Genomic DNA, 26,628 nt, shown 5'->3' with positions numbered 1-26,628 from the left:
TGTCTCTCAGTCCCTGTCTCTCAGGGAGCTTTATGTACACTGAGTGGTGTCTCTCAGGGAGATATCTGCACACTGAGTGGTGTCTCTCAGTCCCTCTCTCTCCGGGAGATATCTGTACACTGACTGGTGTCTCTCAGCCCCTCTCTCTCAGGGAGATATCTGTGCACTGAGTGGTGTCTCACAGTCCCTCTCTCTCACGGAGATATCTGTATACTGACTGGTGTCTCTCAGTCCCTGTCTCTCAGGGAGATATCTGTACCCTGACTGGTGTCTCTCGCTCCCTGTCTCTGAGGGAGATATCTGTACACTGAGTGGTGTCTCTCAGTTGCTCTCTCTCAGGGAGATATCTGGACACTGACTGGTGTCTCTCAGTCCCTCTCTCTCAGGGAGATATCTGTACACTGAGTGGTGTCTCTCAGTCCCTCTCTCTCAGGGAGATATCTGTACACTGAGTGGTGTCTCTCAGTCCCTGTCTCTCAGGGAGATATATGTACTCTGACTGGTGTCTCTCAGTCCCTCTCTCTCAGGGAGATATCTGTACAATGAGTGGTGTCTCACAGCCCCTGTCTCTCAGGGAGATATCAGTACACTGACTGGTGTCTCTCAGTCCCTGTCTCTCAGGGAGATATCTATACACTGAGTGGTGTCTCACAGTCCCTCTCTCTCAGGGAGATATCTGTACACTGACTGGTGTCTCTCAGTCCCTGTCTCTCAGGGAGCTTTATGTACACTGAGTGGTGTCTCTCAGTCCCTCTCTCTCAGGGAGATATCTGTACACTGACTGGTGTCTCAGTCCCTGTCTCTCAGGGAGATATCTGTACACTGAGTGGTGTCTCTCAGTCCCTGTCTCTCAGGGAGATATCTGTACACTGAGTGGTGTCTCTCAGTCCCACTCTCTCAGGGAGATATCTGTACACTGACTGGTGTCTCTCAGTCCCTGTCTCTCAGGGAGATATCTATACACTGAGTGGTGTCTCTCAGTCCCTGTCTCTCAGGGAGATATTTGTACACTGACTGGTGTCTCTCAGTCCCTCTCTCTCAGGGATATATCTGTACACTGACTGGTGTCTCTCAGTCCCTGTCTCTCAGGGAGATATCTATACACTGAGTGGTGTCTCTCAGTCCCTGTCTCTCAGGGAGATATCTGTACACTGACTGGTGTCTCTCAGTCCCACTCTCTCAGGGAGATATCTGTACACTGACTGGTGTCTCTCAGTCCCTCTCTCTCAGGGAGATATCTGTGCACTGAGTGGTGTCTCACAGCCCCTGTCTCTCAGGGAGATATCTGTACACTGACTGGTGTCTCTCAGTCCCTGTCTCTCAGGGAGAAATCTGTACACTGAGTGGTGTCTCTCAGTCCCTCTCTCTCAGGGAGATATCTGTACACTGACTGGTGTCTCTCAGTCCCTATCTGTCAGGGAGATATCTGTACACTGAGTGGTGTCTCTCATTCCCTCTCTCTCAGGGAGATATCTGTACACTGAGTGGTGTCTCTCAGTCCCTGTCTCTCAGGGAGATATCTGTACACTGAGTGGTGTCTCTCAGTCCCTCTCTCTCAGGGAGATATCTGTACACTGACTGGTGTCTCTCAGTCGCTCTCTCTCAGGGAGATATCTGTACACTGAGTGGTGTCTCTCAGTCCCTGTCTCTCAGGGAGATATATGTACACTGACTGGTGTCTCTCAGTCCCTCTCTCTCAGGGAGGTATCTGTACACTGACTGGTGTCTCTCAGTCCCTGTCTCTCAGGGAGATATCTGTACACTGAGTGGTGTCTCTCAGTCCCTCTCTCTCAGGGAGATATCTGAACACTGAGTGGTGTCTCTCAGTCCCTGTGTCTCAGGGAGATATATGTACACTGACTGGTGTCTCTCAGTCCCTCTCTCTCAGGGAGGCATATGTACACTGAGTGGTGTCTCTCAGTCCCTTTCTCTCAGGGAGATATATGTACACTGACTGGTGTCTCTCAGGCCCTCTCTCTCAGGGAGATATCTGTACACTGACTGGTGTCTCTCAGTCCCTCTCTCTCAGGGAGATATCTGTACACTGAGTGGTTTCTCACAGCCCCTGTCTCTCAGGGAGATATCTGTACACTGACTGGTGTCTCTCAGTCCCTGTCTGTCAGGGAGATATCTATACACTGAGTGGTGTCTCTCAGTCCCTCTCTCTCAGGGAGATATCTGTACACTGACTGGTGTCTCTCAGTCCCTGTCTCTCAGGGAGATATCTGTACACTGAGTGGTGTCTCACAGTCCCTCTCTCTCAGGGAGATATCTGTACACTGACTGGTGTCTCTCAGTCCCTGTCTCTCAGGGAGATATCTGTACACTGAGTGGTGTCTCTCAGTCCCTCTCTCTCAGGGAGATATCTGTACACTGACTGGTGTCTCTCAGTCCCTGTCTCTCAGGGAGATATCTGTACACTGAGTGGTGTCTCACAGTCCCTCTCTCTCAGGGAGATATCTGTACACTGACTGGTGTCTCTCAATCCCTCTCTCTCAGGGAGATATCTGTACGCTGACTAGTGTCTCTCAGTCCCTCTCTCTCAGGGAGATATCTGTACACTGAGTGGTGTCTCTCAGTCCCTCTCTCTCAGGGAGATATCTGTACACTGACTGGTGTCTCTCAGTCCCTGTCACTCAGGGAGATATATGTACACTGAGTGGTGTCTCTCAGTCCCTCTCTCTCAGGGAGGTATCTGTACACTGAGTGGTGTCTCTCAGTCCCTGTCTCTCAGGGAGATATATGTACACTGACTGGTGTCTCTCAGTCCCTGTCTCTCAGGGAGATATCTGTACACTGAGTGGTGTCTCTCAGTCCCTCTCTCTCAGGGAGATATCTGCACAATGAGTGGTGTCTCTCAGTCCCTGTCTCTCAGGGAGATATCTGTACACTGAGTGGTGTCTCTCAGTCCCTGACTCTCAGGGAGATATATGTACACTGACTGGTGTCTCTCAGTCCCTCTCTCTCAGGGAGGTATCTGTACACTGAGTGCTGTCTCTCAGTCCCTGTCTCTCAGGGAGATATATGTACACTGAGTGGTGTCTCTCAGTTGCTCTCTCTCAGGGAGATATCTGGACACTGACTGGTGTCTCTCAGTCCCTCTCTCTCAGGGAGATATCTGTACACTGAGTGGTGTCTCTCAGTCCCTCTCTCTCAGGGAGATATCTGTACACTGAGTGGTGTCTCTCAGTCCCTGTCTCTCAGGGAGATATATGTACTCTGACTGGTGTCTCTCAGTCCCTCTCTCTCAGGGAGATATCTGTACAATGAGTGGTGTCTCACAGCCCCTGTCTCTCAGGGAGATATCAGTACACTGACTGGTGTCTCTCAGTCCCTGTCTCTCAGGGAGATATCTATACACTGAGTGGTGTCTCACAGTCCCTCTCTCTCAGGGAGATATCTGTACACTGACTGGTGTCTCTCAGTCCCTGTCTCTCAGGGAGCTTTATGTACACAGAGTGGTGTCTCTCAGTCCCTCTCTCTCAGGGAGATATCTGTACACTGACTGGTGTCTCAGTCCCTGTCTCTCAGGGAGATATCTGTACACTGAGTGGTGTCTCTCAGTCCCTGTCTCTCAGGGAGATATCTGTACACTGAGTGGTGTCTCTCAGTCCCTCTCTCTCAGGGAGATATCTGTACACTGACTGGTGTCTCTCAGTCCCTGTCTCTCAGGGAGATATCTATACACTGAGTGGTGTCTCTCAGTCCCTGTCTCTCAGGGAGATATTAGTACACTGACTGGTGTCTCTCAGTCCCTCTCTCTCAGGGATATATCTGTACACTGACTGGTGTCTCTCAGTCCCTGTCTCTCAGGGAGATATCTATACACTGAGTGGTGTCTCTCAGTCCCTGTCTCTCAGGGAGATATCTGTACACTGACTGGTGTCTCTCAGTCCCTCTCTCTCAGGGAGATATCTGTACACTGACTGGTGTCTCTCAGTCCCTCTCTCTCAGGGAGATATCTGTGCACTGAGTGGTGTCTCACAGCCCCTGTCTCTCAGGGAGATATCTGTACACTGACTGGTGTCTCTCAGTCCCTGTCTCTCAGGGAGAAATCTGTACACTGAGTGGTGTCTCTCAGTCCCTCTCTCTCAGGGAGATATCTGTACACTGACTGGTGTCTCTCAGTCCCTATCTGTCAGGGAGATATCTGTACACTGAGTGGTGTCTCTCATTCCCTCTCTCTCAGGGAGATATCTGTACACTGAGTGGTGTCTCTCAGTCCCTGTCTCTCAGGGAGATATCTGTACACTGAGTGGTGTCTCTCAGTCCCTCTCTCTCAGGGAGATATCTGTACACTGACTGGTGTCTCTCAGGGAGATATCTGTACACTGAGTGGTGTCTCACAGTCCCTCTCTCTCAGGGAGATATCTGTACACTGACTGGTGTCTCTCAGTCCCACTCTCTCAGGGAGATATCTGTACGCTGACTAGTGTCTCTCAGTCCCTCTCTCTCAGGGAGATATCTGTACACTGAGTGGTGTCTCTCAGGGAGATATCTGTACACTGACTGGTGTCTCTCAGTCCCTGTCTCTCAGGGTGATATATGTACACTGAGTGGTGTCTCTCAGTCCCTCTGTCTCAGGGATGTATCTGTACACTGAGTGGTATCTCTCAGTCCCTGTCTCTCAGGGAGATATATGTACACTGACTGGTGTCTCTCAGTCCCTGTCTCTCAGGGAGATATCTGTACACTGAGTGGTGTCTCTCAGTCCCTCTCTCTCAGGGAGATATCTGTACAATGAGTGGTGTCTCTCAGTCCCTGTCTCTCAGGGAGATATCTGTACAGTGAGTGCTGTCTCTCAGTCCCTCTCTCTCAGGGAGATATCTGTACACTGACTGGTGTCTCTCAGTCCCTGTCTCTCAGGGAGATATCTGTACACTGAGTGGTGTCTCACAGTCCCTCTCTCTCAGGGAGATATCTGTACACTGACTGGTGTCTCTCAATCCCTCTCTCTCAGGGAGATATCTGTACGCTGACTAGTGTCTCTCAGTCCCTCTCTCTCAGGGAGATATCTGTACACTGAGTGGTGTCTCTCAGTCCCTCTCTCTCAGGGAGATATCTGTACACTGACTGGTGTCTCTCAGTCCCTGTCACTCAGGGAGATATATGTACACTGAGTGGTGTCTCTCAGTCCCTGTCTCTCAGGGAGTTATATGTACACTGACTGGTGTCTCTCAGTCCCTCTCTCTCAGGGAGGTATCTGTACACTGACTGGTGTCTCTCAGTCCCTGTCTCTCAGGGAGATATCTGTACACTGAGTGGTGTCTCAGAGTCCCTCTCTCTCAGGGAGATATCTGAATACTGAGTGGTGTCTCTCAGTCCCTGTCTCTCAGGGAGATATATGTACACTGACTGGTGTCTCTCAGTCCCTCTCTCTCAGGGAGGTATCTGTACACTGAGTGGTGTCTCACAGTCCCTCTCTCTCAGGGAGATATCTGTACACTGACTGGTGTCTCTCAGTCCCTGTCTGTCAGGGAGATATCTATACACTGAGTGGTGTCTCTAAGTCCCTCTCCCTCAGGGAGATATCTGTACACTGACTGGTGTCTCTCAGTCCCTGTCTCTCAGGGAGATATCTGTACACTGAGTGGTGTCTCACAGTCCCTCTCTCTCAGGGAGATATCTGTACACTGACTGGTGTCTCTCAGTCCCTGTCTCTCAGGGAGATATCTGTACACTGAGTGGTGTCTCTCAGTCCCTCTCTCTCAGGCAGATATCTGTACACTGACTGGTGTCTCTCAGGGAGATATCTGTACACTGAGTGGTGTCTCACAGTCCCTCTCTCTCAGGGAGATATCTGTACACTGACTGGTGTCTCTCAGTCCCACTCTCTCAGGGAGATATCTGTACGCTGACTAGTGTCTCTCAGTCCCTCTCTCTCAGGGAGATATCTGTACACTGAGTGGTGTCTCTCAGGGAGATATCTGTACACTGACTGGTGTCTCTCAGTCCCTGTCTCTCAGGGTGATATATGTACACTGAGTGGTGTCTCTCAGTCCCTCTCTCTCAGGGATGTATCTGTACACTGAGTGGTATCTCTCAGTCCCTGTCTCTCAGGGAGATATATGTACACTGACTGGTGTCTCTCAGTCCCTGTCTCTCAGGGAGATATCTGTACACTGAGTGGTGTCTCTCAGTCCCTCTCTCTCAGGGAGATATCTGTACAATGAGTGGTGTCTCTCAGTCCCTGTCTCTCAGGGAGATATCTGTACAGTGAGTGGTGTCTCTCAGTCCCTCTCTCTCAGGGAGATATCTGTACTCTGACTGGTGTCTCTCAGTCCCTGTCTCTCAGGGAGATATCTGTACACTGACTGGTGTCTCTCAGTCCCTCTCTCTCAGGGAGATATCTGTACACTGACTGGTGTCTCTCAGTCCCTCTCTCTCAGGGAGGTATCTGTACACTGAGTGGTGTCTCTCAGTCCCTGTCTCTCAGGGAGATATCTGTACACTGACTGGTGTCTCTCAGTCCCTCTCTCTCAGGGAGATATCTGTACACTGACTGGTGTCTCACAGTCCCTCTCTCTCAGAGAGATATCTGTACACTGACTGGTGTCTCTCAGTCCCTCTCTCTCAGGGAGATATCTGTACACTGAGTGGTGTCTCTCAGTCCCTCTCTCTCAGGGAGATATCTGTACACTGAGTGGTGTCTCTCAGTCCCTGTCTCTCAGGGAGTTATATGTACACTGACTGGTGTCTCTCAGTCCCTCTCTCTCAGGGAGGTATCTGTACACTGACTGGTGTCTCTCAGTCCCTGTCTCTCAGGGAGATATCTGTACACTGAGTGGTGTCTCAGAGTCCCTCTCTCTCAGGGAGATATCTGAATACTGAGTGGTGTCTCTCAGTCCCTGTCTCTCAGGGAGATATATGTACACTGACTGGTGTCTCTCAGTCCCTCTCTCTCAGGGAGGTATCTGTACACTGAGTGGTGTCTCACAGTCCCTCTCTCTCAGGGAGATATCTGTACACTGACTGGTGTCTCTCAGTCCCTGTCTGTCAGGGAGATATCTATACACTGAGTGGTGTCTCTCAGTCCCTCTCCCTCAGGGAGATATCTGTACACTGACTGGTGTCTCTCAGTCCCTGTCTCTCAGGGAGATATCTGTACACTGAGTGGTGTCTCACAGTCCCTCTCTCTCAGGGAGATATCTGTACACTGACTGGTGTCTCTCAGTCCCTGTCTCTCAGGGAGATATCTGTACACTGAGTGGTGTCTCTCAGTCCCTCTCTCTCAGGCAGATATCTGTACACTGACTGGTGTCTCTCAGGGAGATATCTGTACACTGAGTGGTGTCTCACAGTCCCTCTCTCTCAGGGAGATATCTGTACACTGACTGGTGTCTCTCAGTCCCACTCTCTCAGGGAGATATCTGTACGCTGACTAGTGTCTCTCAGTCCCTCTCTCTCAGGGAGATATCTGTACACTGAGTGGTGTCTCTCAGGGAGATATCTGTACACTGACTGGTGTCTCTCAGTCCCTGTCTCTCAGGGTGATATATGTACACTGAGTGGTGTCTCTCAGTCCCTCTCTCTCAGGGATGTATCTGTACACTGAGTGGTATCTCTCAGTCCCTGTCTCTCAGGGAGATATATGTACACTGACTGGTGTCTCTCAGACCCTGTCTCTCAGGGAGATATCTGTACACTGAGTGGTGTCTCTCAGTCCCTCTCTCTCAGGGAGATATCTGTACAATGAGTGGTGTCTCTCAGTCCCTGTCTCTCAGGGAGATATCTGTACAGTGAGTGGTGTCTCTCAGTCCCTCTCTCTCAGGGAGATATCTGTACTCTGACTGGTGTCTCTCAGTCCCTGTCTCTCAGGGAGATATCTGTACACTGACTGGTGTCTCTCAGTCCCTCTCTCTCAGGGAGATATCTGTACACTGACTGGTGTCTCTCAGTTCCTCTCTCTCAGGGAGGTATCTGTACACTGAGTGGTGTCTCTCAGTCCCTGTCTCTCAGGGAGATATCTGTACACTGACTGGTGTCTCTCAGTCCCTGTCTCTCAGGGAGCTTTATGTACACTGAGTGGTGTCTCTCAGGGAGATATCTGCACACTGAGTGGTGTCTCTCAGTCCCTCTCTCTCCGGGAGATATCTGTACACTGACTGGTGTCTCTCAGCCCCTCTCTCTCAGGGAGATATCTGTGCACTGAGTGGTGTCTCACAGTCCCTCTCTCTCACGGAGATATCTGTATACTGACTGGTGTCTCTCAGTCCCTGTCTCTCAGGGAGATATCTGTACCCTGACTGGTGTCTCTCGCTCCCTGTCTCTGAGGGAGATATCTGTACACTGAGTGGTGTCTCTCAGTTGCTCTCTCTCAGGGAGATATCTGGACACTGACTGGTGTCTCTCAGTCCCTCTCTCTCAGGGAGATATCTGTACACTGAGTGGTGTCTCTCAGTCCCTCTCTCTCAGGGAGATATCTGTACACTGAGTGGTGTCTCTCAGTCCCTGTCTCTCAGGGAGATATATGTACTCTGACTGGTGTCTCTCAGTCCCTCTCTCTCAGGGAGATATCTGTACAATGAGTGGTGTCTCACAGCCCCTGTCTCTCAGGGAGATATCAGTACACTGACTGGTGTCTCTCAGTCCCTGTCTCTCAGGGAGATATCTATACACTGAGTGGTGTCTCACAGTCCCTCTCTCTCAGGGAGATATCTGTACACTGACTGGTGTCTCTCAGTCCCTGTCTCTCAGGGAGCTTTATGTACACTGAGTGGTGTCTCTCAGTCCCTCTCTCTCAGGGAGATATCTGTACACTGACTGGTGTCTCAGTCCCTGTCTCTCAGGGAGATATCTGTACACTGAGTGGTGTCTCTCAGTCCCTGTCTCTCAGGGAGATATCTGTACACTGAGTGGTGTCTCTCAGTCCCTCTCTCTCAGGGAGATATCTGTACACTGACTGGTGTCTCTCAGTCCCTGTCTCTCAGGGAGATATCTATACACTGAGTGGTGTCTCTCAGTCCCTGTCTCTCAGGGAGATATTTGTACACTGACTGGTGTCTCTCAGTCCCTCTCTCTCAGGGATATATCTGTACACTGACTGGTGTCTCTCAGTCCCTGTCTCTCAGGGAGATATCTATACACTGAGTGGTGTCTCTCAGTCCCTGTCTCTCAGGGAGATATCTGTACACTGACTGGTGTCTCTCAGTCCCACTCTCTCAGGGAGATATCTGTACACTGACTGGTGTCTCTCAGTCCCTCTCTCTCAGGGAGATATCTGTGCACTGAGTGGTGTCTCACAGCCCCTGTCTCTCAGGGAGATATCTGTACACTGACTGGTGTCTCTCAGTCCCTGTCTCTCAGGGAGAAATCTGTACACTGAGTGGTGTCTCTCAGTCCCTCTCTCTCAGGGAGATATCTGTACACTGACTGGTGTCTCTCAGTCCCTATCTGTCAGGGAGATATCTGTACACTGAGTGGTGTCTCTCATTCCCTCTCTCTCAGGGAGATATCTGTACACTGAGTGGTGTCTCTCAGTCCCTGTCTCTCAGGGAGATATCTGTACACTGAGTGGTGTCTCTCAGTCCCTCTCTCTCAGGGAGATATCTGTACACTGACTGGTGTCTCTCAGTCGCTCTCTCTCAGGGAGATATCTGTACACTGAGTGGTGTCTCTCAGTCCCTGTCTCTCAGGGAGATATATGTACACTGACTGGTGTCTCTCAGTCCCTCTCTCTCAGGGAGGTATCTGTACACTGACTGGTGTCTCTCAGTCCCTGTCTCTCAGGGAGATATCTGTACACTGAGTGGTGTCTCTCAGTCCCTCTCTCTCAGGGAGATATCTGAACACTGAGTGGTGTCTCTCAGTCCCTGTGTCTCAGGGAGATATATGTACACTGACTGGTGTCTCTCAGTCCCTCTCTCTCAGGGAGGCATATGTACACTGAGTGGTGTCTCTCAGTCCCTTTCTCTCAGGGAGATATATGTACACTGACTGGTGTCTCTCAGGCCCTCTCTCTCAGGGAGATATCTGTACACTGACTGGTGTCTCTCAGTCCCTCTCTCTCAGGGAGATATCTGTACACTGAGTGGTTTCTCACAGCCCCTGTCTCTCAGGGAGATATCTGTACACTGACTGGTGTCTCTCAGTCCCTGTCTGTCAGGGAGATATCTATACACTGAGTGGTGTCTCTCAGTCCCTCTCTCTCAGGGAGATATCTGTACACTGACTGGTGTCTCTCAGTCCCTGTCTCTCAGGGAGATATCTGTACACTGAGTGGTGTCTCACAGTCCCTCTCTCTCAGGGAGATATCTGTACACTGACTGGTGTCTCTCAGTCCCTGTCTCTCAGGGAGATATCTGTACACTGAGTGGTGTCTCTCAGTCCCTCTCTCTCAGGGAGATATCTGTACACTGACTGGTGTCTCTCAGTCCCTGTCTCTCAGGGAGATATCTGTACACTGAGTGGTGTCTCACAGTCCCTCTCTCTCAGGGAGATATCTGTACACTGACTGGTGTCTCTCAATCCCTCTCTCTCAGGGAGATATCTGTACGCTGACTAGTGTCTCTCAGTCCCTCTCTCTCAGGGAGATATCTGTACACTGAGTGGTGTCTCTCAGTCCCTCTCTCTCAGGGAGATATCTGTACACTGACTGGTGTCTCTCAGTCCCTGTCACTCAGGGAGATATATGTACACTGAGTGGTGTCTCTCAGTCCCTCTCTCTCAGGGAGGTATCTGTACACTGAGTGGTGTCTCTCAGTCCCTGTCTCTCAGGGAGATATATGTACACTGACTGGTGTCTCTCAGTCCCTGTCTCTCAGGGAGATATCTGTACACTGAGTGGTGTCTCTCAGTCCCTCTCTCTCAGGGAGATATCTGCACAATGAGTGGTGTCTCTCAGTCCCTGTCTCTCAGGGAGATATCTGTACACTGAGTGGTGTCTCTCAGTCCCTGACTCTCAGGGAGATATATGTACACTGACTGGTGTCTCTCAGTCCCTCTCTCTCAGGGAGGTATCTGTACACTGAGTGCTGTCTCTCAGTCCCTGTCTCTCAGGGAGATATATGTACACTGACTGGTGTCTCTCAGTCCCTCTCTCTCAGGGAGATATCTGTACACTGACTGGTGTCTCTCAGTCCCTCTCTCTCAGGGAGATATCTGGACACTGAGTGGTGTCTCACAGCCCCTGTCTCTCAGGGAGATATCTGTACACTGACTGGTGTCTCTCAGTCCCTGTCTGTCAGGGAGATATCTATACACTGAGTGGTGTCTCTCAGTCCCTCTCCCTCAGGGAGATATCTGTACACTGACTGGTGTCTCTCAGTCCCTGTCTCTCAGGGAGATATCTGTACACTGAGTGGTGTCTCAGTCCCTGTCTCTCAGGGAGATATCTGTACACTGAGTGGTGTCTCTCAGTCCCTGTCTCTCAGGGAGATATCTGTACACTGAGTGGTGTCTCTCAGTCCCTCTCTCTCAGGGAGATATCTGTACACTGACTGGTGTCTCTCAGTCCCTGTCTCTCAGGGAGATATCTATACACTGAGTGGTGTCTCTCAGTCCCTGTCTCTCAGGGAGATATTTGTACACTGACCGGTGTCTCTCAGTCCCTCTCTCTCAGGGATATATCTGTACACTGACTGGTGTCTCTCAGTCCCTGTCTCTCAGGGAGATATCTATACACTGAGTGGTGTCTCTCAGTCCCTGTCTCGCAGGGAGATATCTGTACACTGACTGGTGTCTCTCAGTCCCTCTCTCTCAGGGAGATATCTGTACACTGACTGGTGTCTCTCAGTCCCTCTCTCTCAGGGAGATATCTGTGCACTGAGTGGTGTCTCACAGCCCCTGTCTCTCAGGGAGATATCTGTACACTGACTGGTGTCTCTCAGTCCCTGTCTGTCAGTGAGATATCTATACACTGAGTGGTGTCTCTCAGTCCCTCTCTCTCAGGGAGATATCTGTACACTGACTGGTGTCTCTCAGTCCCTGTCTCTCAGGGAGATATCTGTACACTGAGTGGTGTCTCACAGTCCCTCTCTCTCAGGGAGATATCTGTACACTGACTGGTGTCTCTCAGTCCCTGTCTCTCAGGGAGATATCTGTACACTGAGTGGTGTCTCTCAGTCCCTCTCTCTCAGGGAGATATCTGTACACTGACTGGTGTCTCTCAGTCCCTGTCTCTCAGGGAGATATCTGTACACTGAGTGGTGTCTCACAGTCCCTCTCTCTCAGGGAGATATCTGTACACTGACTGGTGTCTCTCAATCCCTCTCTCTCAGGGAGATATCTGTACGCTGACTAGTGTCTCTCAGTCCCTCTCTCTCAGGGAGATATCTGTACACTGAGTGGTGTCTCTCAGTCCCTCTCTCTCAGGGAGATATCTGTACACTGACTGGTGTCTCTCAGTCCCTGTCACTCAGGGAGATATATGTACACTGAGTGGTGTCTCTCAGTCCCTCTCTCTCAGGGAGGTATCTGTACACTGAGTGGTGTCTCTCAGTCCCTGTCTCTCAGGGAGATATATGTACACTGACTGGTGTCTCTCAGTCCCTGTCTCTCAGGGAGATATCTGTACACTGAGTGGTGTCTCTCAGTCCCTCTCTCTCAGGGAGATATCTGCACAATGAGTGGTGTCTCTCAGTCCCTGTCTCTCAGGGAGATATCTGTACAGTGAGTGGTGTCTCTCAGTCCCTGACTCTCAGGGAGATATATGTACACTGACTGGTGTCTCTCAGTCCCTCTCTCTCAGGGAGGTATCTGTACACTGAGTGCTGTCTCTCAGTCCCTGTCTCTCAGGGAGATATATGTACACTGACTGGTGTCTCTCAGTCCCTCTCTCTCAGGGAGATATCTGTACACTGACTGGTGTCTCTCAGTCCCTCTCTCTCAGGGAGATATCTGGACACTGAGTGGTGTCTCACAGCCCCTGTCTCTCAGGGAGATATCTGTACACTGACTGGTGTCTCTCAGTCCCTGTCTGTCAGGGAGATATCTATACACTGAGTGGTGTCTCTCAGTCCCTCTCCCTCAGGGAGATATCTGTACACTGACTGGTGTCTCTCAGTCCCTGTCTCTCAGGGAGATATCTGTACACTGAGTGGTGTCTCAGTCCCTGTCTCTCAGGGAGATATCTGTACACTGAGTGGTGTCTCTCAGTCCCTGTCTCTCAGGGAGATATCTGTACACTGAGTGGTGTCTCTCAGTCCCTCTCTCTCAGGGAGATATCTGTACACTGACTGGTGTCTCTCAGTCCCTGTCTCTCAGGGAGATATCTATACACTGAGTGGTGTCTCTCAGTCCCTGTCTCTCAGGGAGAAATTTGTACACTGACCGGTGTCTCTCAGTCCCTCTCTCTCAGGGATATATCTGTACACTGACTGGTGTCTCTCAGTCCCTGTCTCTCAGGGAGATATCTATACACTGAGTGGTGTCTCTCAGTCCCTGTCTCTCAGGGAGATATCTGTACACTGACTGGTGTCTCTCAGTCCCTCTCTCTCAGGGAGATATCTGTACACTGACTGGTGTCTCTCAGTCCCTCTCTCTCAGGGAGATATCTGTGCACTGAGTGGTGTCTCACAGCCCCTGTCTCTCAGGGAGATATCTGTACACTGACTGGTGTCTCTCAGTCCCTGTCTCTCAGGGAGAAATCTGTACACTGAGTGGTGTCTCTCAGTCCCTCTCTCTCAGGGAGATATCTGTACACTGACTGGTGTCTCTCAGTCCCTATCTGTCAGGGAGATATCTGTACACTGAGTGGTGTCTCTCATTCCCTCTCTCTCAGGGAGATATCTGTACACTGAGTGGTGTCTCTCAGTCCCTGTCTCTCAGGGAGATATCTGTACACTGAGTGGTGTCTCTCAGTCCCTCTCTCTCAGGGAGATATCTGTACACTGACTGGTGTCTCTCAGTCGCTCTCTCTCAGGGAGATATCTGTACACTGAGTGGTGTCTCTCAGTCCCTGTCTCTCAGGGAGATATATGTACACTGACTGGTGTCTCTCAGTCCCTCTCTCTCAGGGAGGTATCTGTACACTGACTGGTGTCTCTCAGTCCCTGTCTCTCAGGGAGATATCTGTACACTGAGTGGTGTCTCTCAGTCCCTCTCTCTCAGGGAGATATCTGAACACTGAGTGGTGTCTCTCAGTCCCTGTGTCTCAGGGAGATATATGTACACTGACTGGTGTCTCTCAGTCCCTCTCTCTCAGGGAGGCATATGTACACTGAGTGGTGTCTCTCAGTCCCTTTCTCTCAGGGAGATATATGTACACTGACTGGTGTCTCTCAGTCCCTCTCTCTCAGGGAGATATCTGTACACTGACTGGTGTCTCTCAGTCCCTCTCTCTCAGGGAGATATCTGTACACTGAGTGGTTTCTCACAGCCCCTGTCTCTCAGGGAGATATCTGTACACTGACTGGTGTCTCTCAGTCCCTGTCTGTCAGGGAGATATCTATACACTGAGTGGTGTCTCTCAGTCCCTCTCTCTCAGGGAGATATCTGTACACTGACTGGTGTCTCTCAGTCCCTGTCTCTCAGGGAGATATCTGTACACTGAATGGTGTCTCACAGTCCCTCTCTCTCAGGGAGATATCTGTACACTGACTGGTGTCTCTCAGTCCCTGTCTCTCAGGGAGATATCTGTACACTGAGTGGTGTCTCTCAGTCCCTCTCTCTCAGGGAGATATCTGTACACTGACTGGTGTCTCTCAGTCCCTGTCTCTCAGGGAGATATCTGTACACTGAGTGGTGTCTCACAGTCCCTCTCTCTCAGGGAGATATCTGTACACTGACTGGTGTCTCTCAGTCCCTCTCTCTCAGGGAGATATCTGTACGCTGACTAGTGTCTCTCAGTCCCTCTCTCTCAGGGAGATATCTGTACACTGAGTGGTGTCTCTCAGTATTTCTCTCTCAGGGAGATATCTGTACACTGACTGGTGTCTCTCAGTCCCTGTCACTCAGGGAGATATATGTACACTGAGTGGTGTCTCTCAGTCCCTCTCTCTCAGGGAGGTATCTGTACACTGAGTGGTGTCTCTCAGTCCCTGTCTCTCAGGGAGATATATGTACACTGACTGGTGTCTCTCAGTCCCTGTCTCTCAGGGAGATATCTGTACACTTAGTGGTGTCTCTCAGTCCCTCTCTCTCAGGGAGATATCTGCACAATGAGTGGTGTCTCTCAGTCCCTGTCTCTCAGGGAGATATCTATACAGTGAGTGGTGTCTCTCAGTCCCTGTCTCTCAGGGAGATATCTGTACACTGACTGGTGTCTCTCAGTCCCTGTCTCTCAGGGAGCTTTATGTACACTGAGTGGTGTCTCTCAGGGAGATATCTGTACACTGAGTGGTGTCTCTCAGTCCCTCTCTCTCAGGGAGATATCTGTACACTGAGTGGTGTCTCTCAGTCCCTCTCTCTCAGGGAGATATATGTACACTGACTGGTGCCTCTCAGTCCTTCTCTCTCAGGGAGGTATCTGTACACTGAGTGGTGTCTCTCAGTCCCTGTCTCTCAGGGAGATATATGTACACTGACTGGTGTCGCTCAGTCCCTCTCTCTCAGGGAGATATCTGTACACTGACTGGTGTCTCTCAGTCCCTCTCTCTCAGGGAGATATCTGTACACTGAGTGGTGTCTCACAGCCCCTGTCTCTCAGGGAGATATCTGTACACTGACTGGTGTCCCTCAGTCGCTGTCTGTCAGGGAGATATCTATACACTGAGTGGTGTCTCTCAGTCCCTGTCTCTCAGGGAGATATCTGTACACTGAGTGGTGTCTCTCAGTCCCTGTGTCTCAGGGAGATATATGTACACTGACTGGTGTCTCTCAGTCCCTCTCTCTCAGGGAGATATCTGTACACTGACTGGTGTCTCTCAGTCCCTCTCTCTCAGGGAGATATCTGTACACTGAGTGGTGTCTCTCAGTCCCTGTCTCTCAGGGAGATATCTGTACACTGACTGGTGTCTCTCAGTCCCTGTCTCTCAGGGAGATATCTGTACGCTGACTAGTGTCTCTCAGTCCCTCTCTCTCAGGGAGATATCTGTACACTGAGTGGTGTCTCTCAGTCCATCTCTCTCGGGGAGATATCTGTACACTGACTGGTGTCTCTCAGTGCCTGTCTCTCAGGGAGATATATGTACACAGACTGGTGTCTCTCAGTCCCTCTCTCAGGAAGGTATCTGTACACTGAGTGGTGTCTCTCAGTCCCTGTCTCTCAGGGAGATATATGTACACTGACTGGTGTCTCTCAGTCCTTGTCTCTCAGGGAGATATCTGTACGCTGAGTGGTGTCTCTCAGTCCCTCTCTCTCAGGGAGATATCTGTACACTGAGTGGTGTCTCTCAGTTCCTGTCTCTCAGGGAGATATCTGTAGACTGAATGGTGTCTCTCAGTCCCTGTCTCTCAGGGAGATACCTGTGCACTGAGTGGTGTCTCTCAGTCCCTCTCTCTCAGGGAGATATCTGTACACTGACTGGTGTCTCTCAGTCCTTGTCTCTCAGGGAGATATCTGTACACTGAGTGGTGTCTCTCAGTCCCTCTCTCTCAGGGAGATATCTGTACACTGACTGATGTCTCTCAGTCCCTCTCTCTCAGGGAGATATCTGTATTCTGACTGGTGTCTCTCAGTCCCTGTCTCTCAGGGAGATATCTGTGCACTGAGTGGTGTCTCTCAGTCCCTGTCTCTCAGGGAGATATCTGTACACTGACTGATGTCTCTCAGTCCCTCTCTCTCAGGGAGGTATCTGTACACTGAGTGGTGTCTCTCAGTCCCTCTCTCTCAGGGAGATATCTGTACACTGAGTGGTGTCTCACAGCCCCTGTCTCTCAGGGAGATATCTGTACACTGTCTGGTGTCTCTCAGTCCCTGTCTGTCAGGGAGATATCTATACACTGAGTGGTGTCTCTCAGTCTCTCTCTCTCAGGGAGATATATGTACACTGACTGGTGTCTCACATTCCCTCTCTCTCAGGGAGATATCTGTACACTGAGTGGTGTCTCTCAGTTCCTGTCTCTCAGGGAGATATCTGTACACTGAATGGTTTCTCTCAGTCCCTCTCTCTCAGGGAGATATCTGTATTCTGACTGGTGTCTCTCAGTCCCTGTCTCTCAGGGAGATATCTGTGCACTGAGTGGTGTCTCTCAGTCCCTGTCTCTCAGGGAGATATCTGTACACTGACTGATGTCTCTCAGTCCCTCTCTCTCAGGGAGGTATCTGTACACTGAGTGGTGTCTCTCAGTCCCTCTCTCTCAGGGAGATATCTGTACACTGAGTGGTGTCTCACAGCCCCTGTCTCTCAGGGAGATATCTGTACACTGTCTGGTGTCTCTCAGTCCCTGACTGTCAGGGAGATATCTATACACTGAGTGGTGTCTCTCAGTCTCTCTCTCTCAGGGAGATATATGTACACTGACTGGTGTCTCACATTCCCTCTCTCTCAGGGAGATATCTGTACACTGAGTGGTGTCTCTCAGTTCCTGTCTCTCAGGGAGATATCTGTAGACTGAATGGTGTCTCTCAGTCCCTCTCTCTCAGGGAGATATCTGTACTCTGACTGGTGTCTCTCAGTCCCTGTCTCTCAGGGAGATACCTGTGCACTGAGTGGTGTCTCTCAGTCCCTGTCCCTCAGGGAGATATATGTACACTGACTGGTGTCTCTCAGTCCTTGTCTCTCAGGGAGATATCTGTACACTGAGTGGTGTCTCTCAGTCCCTCTCTCTCAGGGAGGTATCTGTACACTGAGTGGTGTCTCTCAGTCCCTCTCTCTCAGGGAGATATCTGTACACTGAGTGGTGTCTCACAGCCCATGTCTCTCAGGGAGATATCTGTACACTGTCTGGTGTCTCTCAGTCCCTGTCTGTCAGGGAGATATCTATACACTGAGTGGTGTCTCTCAGTCCCTCTCTCTCAGGGAGATATATGTACACTGACTGGTGTCTCACATTCCCTCTCTCTCAGGGAGATACCTGTACACTGATTGGTGTCTCTCAGTCCCTGTCTCTCAGGGAGCTTTATGTACACTGAGTGGTGTCTCTCAGGGAGATATCTGTACACTGACTGGTGTCTCACATTCCCTCTCTCTCAGGGAGATACCTGTACACTGACTGGTGTCTCTCAGTCCCTGTCTCTCAGGGAGCTTTATGTACACTGAGTGGTGTCTCTCAGTCCCTGTCTGTCAGGGAGATATCTATACGCTGACTAGTGTCTCTCAGTCCCTCTCTCTCAGCGAGATATCTGTACACTGAGTGGTGTCTCTCAGTCCCTCTCTCTCAGGGAGATATCTGTACACTGACTGGTGTCTCTCAGTCCCTGTCTCTCAGGGAGATATATGTACACTGACTGGTGTCTCTCAGTCCCTCTCACAGGGAGGTATCTGTGCACTGAGTGGTGTCTCTCAGTCCCTGTCTCTCAGGGAGATATATGTACACTGACTGGTGACTCTCAGTCCTTGTCTCTCAGGGAGATATCAGTACACTGAGTGGTGTCTCTCAGTCCATCTCTCTCAGGGAGATATCTGTACACTGAGTGGTGTCTCTCAGTTCCTGTCTCTCAGGGAGATATCTGTACACTGAATGGTGTCTCTCAGTCCCTCTCCCTCAGGGAGATATCTGTACACTGAGTGGTGTCTCACGGCCCCTGTCTCTCAGGGAGATATCTGTACACTGACTGGTGTCTCTCAGTCCCTGTCTCTCAGGGAGATATCTATACACTGAGTGGTGTCTCTCAGTCCCTCTCTCTCAGGGAGATATCTGTACACTGACTGTTGTCTCTCAGTCCCTGTCTCTCAGGGAGATATCTGTACACTGAGTGGTGTCTCTCAGTCCCTGTCTCTCAGGGAGATATCTGTACACTGCGTGGTGTCTCTCAGTACCTCTCTCTCAGGGAGATATCTGTACACTGACTGGTGTCTCTCAGTCCCTGTCTCTCAGGGAGATATCTGTACACTGACTGGTGTCTCTCAGTCCCTCTCTCTCAGGGAGATATCTGTACACTGACTGGTGTCTCACAGTCCCTCTCTCTCAGAGAGATATCTGTACACTGACTGGTGTCTCTCAGTCCCTCTCTCTCAGGGAGATATCTGTACACTGAGTGGTGTCTCTCAGTCCCTCTCTCTCAAGGAGATATCTGTACACTGAGTGGTGTCTCTCAGTCCCTGTCTCTCAGGGAGATATATGTACACTGACTGGTGTCTCTCAGTCCCTCTCTCTCAGGGAGGTATCTGTACACTGACTGGTGTCTCTCAGTCCCTGTCTCTCAGGGAGATATCTGTACACTGAGTGGTGTCTCTCAGTCCCTCTCTCTCAGGGAGATATCTGAACACTGAGTGGTGTCTCTCAGTCCCTCTCTCTCAGGGAGATATATGTACACTGACTGGTGTCTCTCAGTCCCTCTCTCTCAGGGAGATATCTGTACACTGAGTGGTGTCTCACAGCCCGTCTCTCAGGGAGATATCTGTACACTGTCTGGTGTCTCTCAGTCCCTGTCTGTCAGGGAGATATCTATACACTGAGTGGTGTCTCTCAGTCCCTCTCTCTCAGGGAGATATCTGTACACTGACTGGTTTCTCACAGACCCTCTGTCTCAGGGAGATAACTGTACACTGACTGGTGTCTCTCAGTCCCTGTCTCTCAGGGAGCTTTATGTACACTGAGTGGTGTCTCTCAGGGAGATATCTGTACACTGACTGGTGTCTCTCAGTCCCTGTCTCTCAGGGAGCTTTATGTACACTGACTGGTGTCTCACAGTCCCTCTCTCTCAGGGAGATATCTGTACACTGACTGGTGTCTCTCAGTCCCTGTCTCTCAGGGAGATATCTGTACACTGAGTGGTGTCTCTCAGTCCCTCTCTCTCAGGGAGATATCTGTACACTGACTGGTGTCTTTCAGTCCCTGTCTCTCAGGGAGATATCTATGCACTGAGTGGTGTCTCTCAGTCCCTGTCTCTCAGGGAGATATCTGTACACTGACTGGTGTCTCTCAGTCCCTCTCTCTCAGGGAGATATCTGTACACTGAGTGGTGTCTCTCAGTCCCTCTCTCTCAGGGAGATATCTGAACACTGAGTGGTGTCTCTCAGTCCCTGTGTCTCAGGGAGATATATGTACACTGACTGGTGTCTCTCAGTCCCTCTCTCTCAGGGAGGCATATGTACACTGAGTGGTGTCTCTCAGTCCCTTTCTCTCAGGGAGATATATGTACACTGACTGGTGTCTCTCAGTCCCTCTCTCTCAGGGAGATATCTGTACACTGACTGGTGTCTCTCAGTCCCTCTCTCTCAGGGAGATATCTGTACACTGAGTGGTTTCTCACAGCCCCTGTCTCTCAAGGAGATATCTGTACACTGACTGGTGTCTCTCAGTCCCTGTCTGTCAGGGAGATATCTATACACTGAGTGGTGTCTCTCAGTCCCTCTCTCTCAGGGAGATATCTGTACACTGACTGGTGTCTCTCAGTCCCTGTCTCTCAGGGAGATATCTGTACACTGAGTGGTGTCTCACAGTCCCTCTCTCTCAGGGAGATATCTGTACACTGACTGGTGTCTCTCAGTCCCTGTCTCTCAGGGAGATATCTGTACACTGAGTGGTGTCTCTCAGTCCCTCTCTCTCAGGGAGATATCTGTACACTGACTGGTGTCTCTCAGTCCCTGTCTCTCAGGGAGATATCTGTACACTGAGTGGTGTCTCACAGTCCCTCTCTCTCAGGGAGATATCTGTACACTGACTGGTGTCTCTCAGTCCCTCTCTCTCAGGGAGATATCTGTACGCTGACTAGTGTCTCTCAGTCCCTCTCTCTCAGGGAGATATCTGTACACTGAGTGGTGTCTCTCAGTCCCTCTCTCTCAGGGAGATATCTGTACACTGACTGGTGTCTCTCAGTCCCTGTCACTCAGGGAGATATATGTACACTGACTGGTGTCTCTCAGTCCCTCTCTCTCAGGGAGGTATCTGTACACTGAGTGGTGTCTCTCAGTCCCTGTCTCTCAGGGAGATATATGTACACTGACTGGTGTCTCTCAGTCCCTGTCTCTCAGGGAGATATCTGTACACTGAGTGGTGTCTCTCAGTCCCTCTCTCTCAGGGAGATATCTGCACAATGAGTGGTGTCTCTCAGTCCCTGTCTCTCAGGGAGATATCTGTACAGTGAGTGGTGTCTCTCAGTCCCTGACTCTCAGGGAGATATATGTACACTGACTGGTGTCTCTCAGTCCCTCTCTCTCAGGGAGGTATCTGTACACTGAGTGCTGTCTCTCAGTCCCTGTCTCTCAGGGAGATATATGTACACTGACTGGTGTCTCTCAGTCCCTCTCTCTCAGGGAGATATCTGCACACTGACTGGTGTCTCTCAGTCCCTCTCTCTCAGGGAGATATCTGGACACTGAGTGGTGTCTCACAGCCCCTGTCTCTCAGGGAGATATCTGTACACTGACTGGTGTCTCTCAGTCCCTGTCTGTCAGGGAGATATCTATACACTGAGTGGTGTCTCTCAGTCCCTCTCCCTCAGGGAGATATCTGTACACTGACTGGTGTCTCTCAGTCCCTGTCTCTCAGGGAGATATCTGTACACTGAGTGGTGTCTCAGTCCCTGTCTCTCAGGGAGATATCTGTACACTGAGTGGTGTCTCTCAGTCCCTGTCTCTCAGGGAGATATCTGTACACTGAGTGGTGTCTCTCAGTCCCTCTCTCTCAGGGAGATATCTGTACACTGACTGGTGTCTCTCAGGCCGTGTCTCTCAGGGAGATATCTATACACTGAGTGGTGTCTCTCAGTCCCTGTCTCTCAGGGAGATATTTGTACACTGACTGGTGTCTCTCAGTCCCTCTCTCTCAGGGATATATCTGTACACTGACTGGTGTCTCTCAGTCCCTGTCTCTCAGGGAGATATCTATACACTGAGTGGTGTCTCTCAGTCCCTGTCTCTCAGGGAGATATCTGTACACTGACTGGTGTCTCTCAGTCCCTCTCTCTCAGGGAGATATCTGTACACTGACTGGTGTCTCTCAGTCCCTCTCTCTCAGGGAGATATCTGTGCACTGAGTGGTGTCTCACAGCCCCTGTCTCTCACGGAGATATCTGTACACTGACTGGTGTCTCTCAGTCCCTGTCTCTCAGGGAGAAATCTGTACACTGAGTGGTGTCTCTCAGTCCCTCTCTCTCAGGGAGATATCTGTACACTGACTGGTGTCTCTCAGTCCCTATCTGTCAGGGAGATATCTGTACACTGAGTGGTGTCTCTCATTCCCTCTCTCTCAGGGAGATATCTGTACACTGAGTGGTGTCTCTCAGTCCCTGTCTCTCAGGGAGATATCTGTACACTGAGTGGTGTCTCTCAGTCCCTCTCTCTCAGGGAGATATCTGTACACTGACTGGTGTCTCTCAGTCGCTCTCTCTCAGGGAGATATCTGTACACTGAGTGGTGTCTCTCAGTCCCTGTCTCTCAGGGAGATATATGTACACTGACTGGTGTCTCTCAGTCCCTCTCTCTCAGGGAGGTATCTGTACACTGACTGGTGTCTCTCAGTCCCTGTCTCTCAGGGAGATATCTGTACACTGAGTGGTGTCTCTCAGTCCCTCTCTCTCAGGGAGATATCTGAACACTGAGTGGTGTCTCTCAGTCCCTGTGTCTCAGGGAGATATATGTACACTGACTGGTGTCTCTCAGTCCCTCTCTCTCAGGGAGGCATATGTACACTGAGTGGTGTCTCTCAGTCCCTTTCTCTCAGGGAGATATATGTACACTGACTGGTGTCTCTCAGTCCCTCTCTCTCAGGGAGATATCTGTACACTGACTGGTGTCTCTCAGTCCCTCTCTCTCAGGGAGATATCTGTACACTGAGTGGTTTCTCACAGCCCCTGTCTCTCAGGGAGATATCTGTACACTGACTGGTGTCTCTCAGTCCCTGTCTGTCAGGGAGATATCTATACACTGAGTGGTGTCTCTCAGTCCCTCTCTCTCAGGGAGATATCTGTACACTGACTGGTGTCTCTCAGTCCCTGTCTCTCAGGGAGATATCTGTACACTGAGTGGTGTCTCACAGTCCCTCTCTCTCAGGGAGATATCTGTACACTGACTGGTGTCTCTCAGTCCCTGTCTCTCAGGGAGATATCTGTACACTGAGTGGTGTCTCTCAGTCCCTCTCTCTCAGGGAGATATCTGTACACTGAGTGGTGTCTCTCAGTCCCTGTCTCTCAGGGAGATATCTGTACACTGAGTGGTGTCTCACAGTCCCTCTCTCTCAGGGAGATATCTGTACACTGACTGGTGTCTCTCAGTCCCTCTCTCTCAGGGAGATATCTGTACGCTGACTAGTGTCTCTCAGTCCCTCTCTCTCAGGGAGATATCTGTACACTGAGTGGTGTCTCTCAGTCCCTCTCTCTCAGGGAGATATCTGTACACTGACTGGTGTCTCTCAGTCCCTGTCACTCAGGGAGATATATGTACACTGAGTGGTGTCTCTCAGTCCCTCTCTCTCAGGGAGGTATCTGTACACTGAGTGGTGTCTCTCAGTCCCTGTCTCTCAGGGAGATATATGTACACTGACTGGTGTCTCTCAGTCCCTGTCTCTCAGGGAGATATCTGTACACTTAGTGGTGTCTCTCAGTCCCTCTCTCTCAGGGAGATATCTGCAGAATGAGTGGTGTCTCTCAGTCCCTGTCTCTCAGGGAGATATCTGTACAGTGAGTGGTGTCTCTCAGTCCCTGTCTCTCAGGGAGATATCTGTACACTGACTGGTGTCTCTCAGTCCCTGTCTCTCAGGGAGCTTTATGTACACTGAGTGGTGTCTCTCAGGGAGATATCTGTACACTGAGTGGTGTCTCTCAGTCCCTCTCTCTCAGGGAGATATCTGTACACTGAGTGGTGTCTCTCAGTCCCTCTCTCTCAGGGAGATATATGTACACTGACTGGTGCCTCTCAGTCCTTCTCTCTCAGGGAGGTATCTGTACACTGAGTGGTGTCTCTCAGTCCCTGTCTCTCAGGGAGATATATGTACACTGACTGGTGTCGCTCAGTCCCTCTCTCTCAGGGAGATATCTGTACACTGACTGGTGTCTCTCAGTCCCTCTCTCTCAGGGAGATATCTGTACACTGAGTGGTGTCTCTCAGTCCCTGTGTCTCAGGGAGATATATGTACACTGACTGGTGTCTCTCAGTCCCTCTCTCTCAGGGAGATATCTGTACACTGACTGGTGTCTCTCAGTCCCTCTCTCTCAGGGAGATATCTGTACACTGAGTGGTGTCTCTCAGTCCCTGTCTCTCAGGGAGATATCTGTACACTGACTGGTGTCTCTCAGTCCCTGTCTCTCAGGGAGATATCTGTACGCTGACTAGTGTCTCTCAGTCCCTCTCTCTCAGGGAGATATCTGTACACTGAGTGGTGTCTCTCAGTCCATCTCTCTCGGGGAGATATCTGTACACTGACTGGTGTCTCTCAGTGCCTGTCTCTCAGGGAGATATATGTACACAGACTGGTGTCTCTCAGTCCCTCTCTCAGGAAGGTATCTGTACACAGAGTGGTGTCTCTCAGTCCCTGTCTCTCAGGGAGATATATGTACACTGACTGGTGTCTCTCAGTCCTTGTCTCTCAGGGAGATATCTGTACGCTGAGTGGTGTCTCTCAGTCCCTCTCTCTCAGGGAGATATCTGTACACTGAGTGGTGTCTCTCAGTTCCTGTCTCTCAGGGAGATATCTGTAGACTGAATGGTGTCTCTCAGTCCCTGTCTCTCAGGGAGATACCTGTGCACTGAGTGGTGTCTCTCAGTCCCTGTCTCTCAGGGAGATATATGTACACTGACTGGTGTCTCTCAGTCCCTCTCTCTCAGGGAGATATCTGCACACTGACTGGTGTCTCTCAGTCCCTCTCTCTCAGGGAGATATCTGGACACTGAGTGGTGTCTCACAGCCCCTGTCTCTCAGGGAGATATCTGTACACTGACTGGTGTCTCTCAGTCCCTGTCTGTCAGGGAGATATCTATACACTGAGTGGTGTCTCTCAGTCCCTCTCCCTCAGGGAGATATCTGTACACTGACTGGTGTCTCTCAGTCCCTGTCTCTCAGGGAGATATCTGTACACTGAGTGGTGTCTCAGTCCCTGTCTCTCAGGGAGATATCTGTACACTGACTGGTGTCTCTCAGTCCCTGTCTCTCAGGGAGATATCTGTACACTGAGTGGTGTCTCTCAGTCCCTCTCTCTCAGGGAGATATCTGTACACTGACTGGTGTCTCTCAGTCCCTGTCTCTCAGGGAGATATCTATACACTGAGTGGTGTCTCTCAGTCCCTGTCTCTCAGGGAGATATTTGTACACTGACTGGTGTCTCTCAGTCCCTCTCTCTCAGGGATATATCTGTACACTGACTGGTGTCTCTCAGTCCCTGTCTCTCAGGGAGATATCTATACACTGAGTGGTGTCTCTCAGTCCCTGTCTCTCAGGGAGATATCTGTACACTGACTGGTGTCTCTCAGTCCCTCTCTCTCAGGGAGATATCTGTACACTGACTGGTGTCTCTCAGTCCCTCTCTCTCAGGGAGATATCTGTGCACTGAGTGGTGTCTCACAGCCCCTGTCTCTCAGGGAGATATCTGTACACTGACTGGTGTCTCTCAGTCCCTGTCTCTCAGGGAGAAATCTGTACACTGAGTGGTGTCTCTCAGTCCCTCTCTCTCAGGGAGATATCTGTACACTGACTGGTGTCTCTCAGTCCCTATCTGTCAGGGAGATATCTGTACACTGAGTGGTGTCTCTCATTCCCTCTCTCTCAGGGAGATATCTGTACACTGAGTGGTGTCTCTCAGTCCCTGTCTCTCAGGGAGATATCTGTACACTGAGTGGTGTCTCTCAGTCCCTCTCTCTCAGGGAGATATCTGTACACTGACTGGTGTCTCTCAGTCGCTCTCTCTCAGGGAGATATCTGTACACTGAGTGGTGTCTCTCAGTCCCTGTCTCTCAGGGAGATATATGTACACTGACTGGTGTCTCTCAGTCCCTCTCTCTCAGGGAGGTATCTGTACACTGACTGGTGTCTCTCAGTCCCTGTCTCTCAGGGAGATATCTGTACACTGAGTGGTGTCTCTCAGTCCCTCTCTCTCAGGGAGATATCTGAACACTGAGTGGTGTCTCTCAGTCCCTGTCTCTCAGGGAGATATATGTACACTGAGTGGTGTCTCTCAGTCCCTCTCTCTCAGGGAGGTATCTGTACACTGAGTGGTGTCTCTCAGTCCCTGTCTCTCAGGGAGATATATGTACACTGACTGGTGTCTCTCAGTCCCTGTCTCTCAGGGAGATATCTGTACACTTAGTGGTGTCTCTCAGTCCCTCTCTCTCAGGGAGATATCTGCAGAATGAGTGGTGTCTCTCAGTCCCTGTCTCTCAGGGAGATATCTGTACAGTGAGTGGTGTCTCTCAGTCCCTGTCTCTCAGGGAGATATCTGTACACTGACTGGTGTCTCTCAGTCCCTGTCTCTCAGGGAGCTTTATGTACACTGAGTGGTGTCTCTCAGGGAGATATCTGTACACTGAGTGGTGTCTCTCAGTCCCTCTCTCTCAGGGAGATATCTGTACACTGAGTGGTGTCTCTCAGTCCCTCTCTCTCAGGGAGATATATGTACACTGACTGGTGCCTCTCAGTCCTTCTCTCTCAGGGAGGTATCTGTACACTGAGTGGTGTCTCTCAGTCCCTGTCTCTCAGGGAGATATATGTACACTG

Source organism: Heterodontus francisci, chromosome 4, assembly GCF_036365525.1.
Source record: "Heterodontus francisci isolate sHetFra1 chromosome 4, sHetFra1.hap1, whole genome shotgun sequence".
NCBI classification, from domain to species: domain Eukaryota; kingdom Metazoa; phylum Chordata; class Chondrichthyes; order Heterodontiformes; family Heterodontidae; genus Heterodontus; species Heterodontus francisci.
This window is presented reverse-complemented; position numbering follows the sequence as displayed.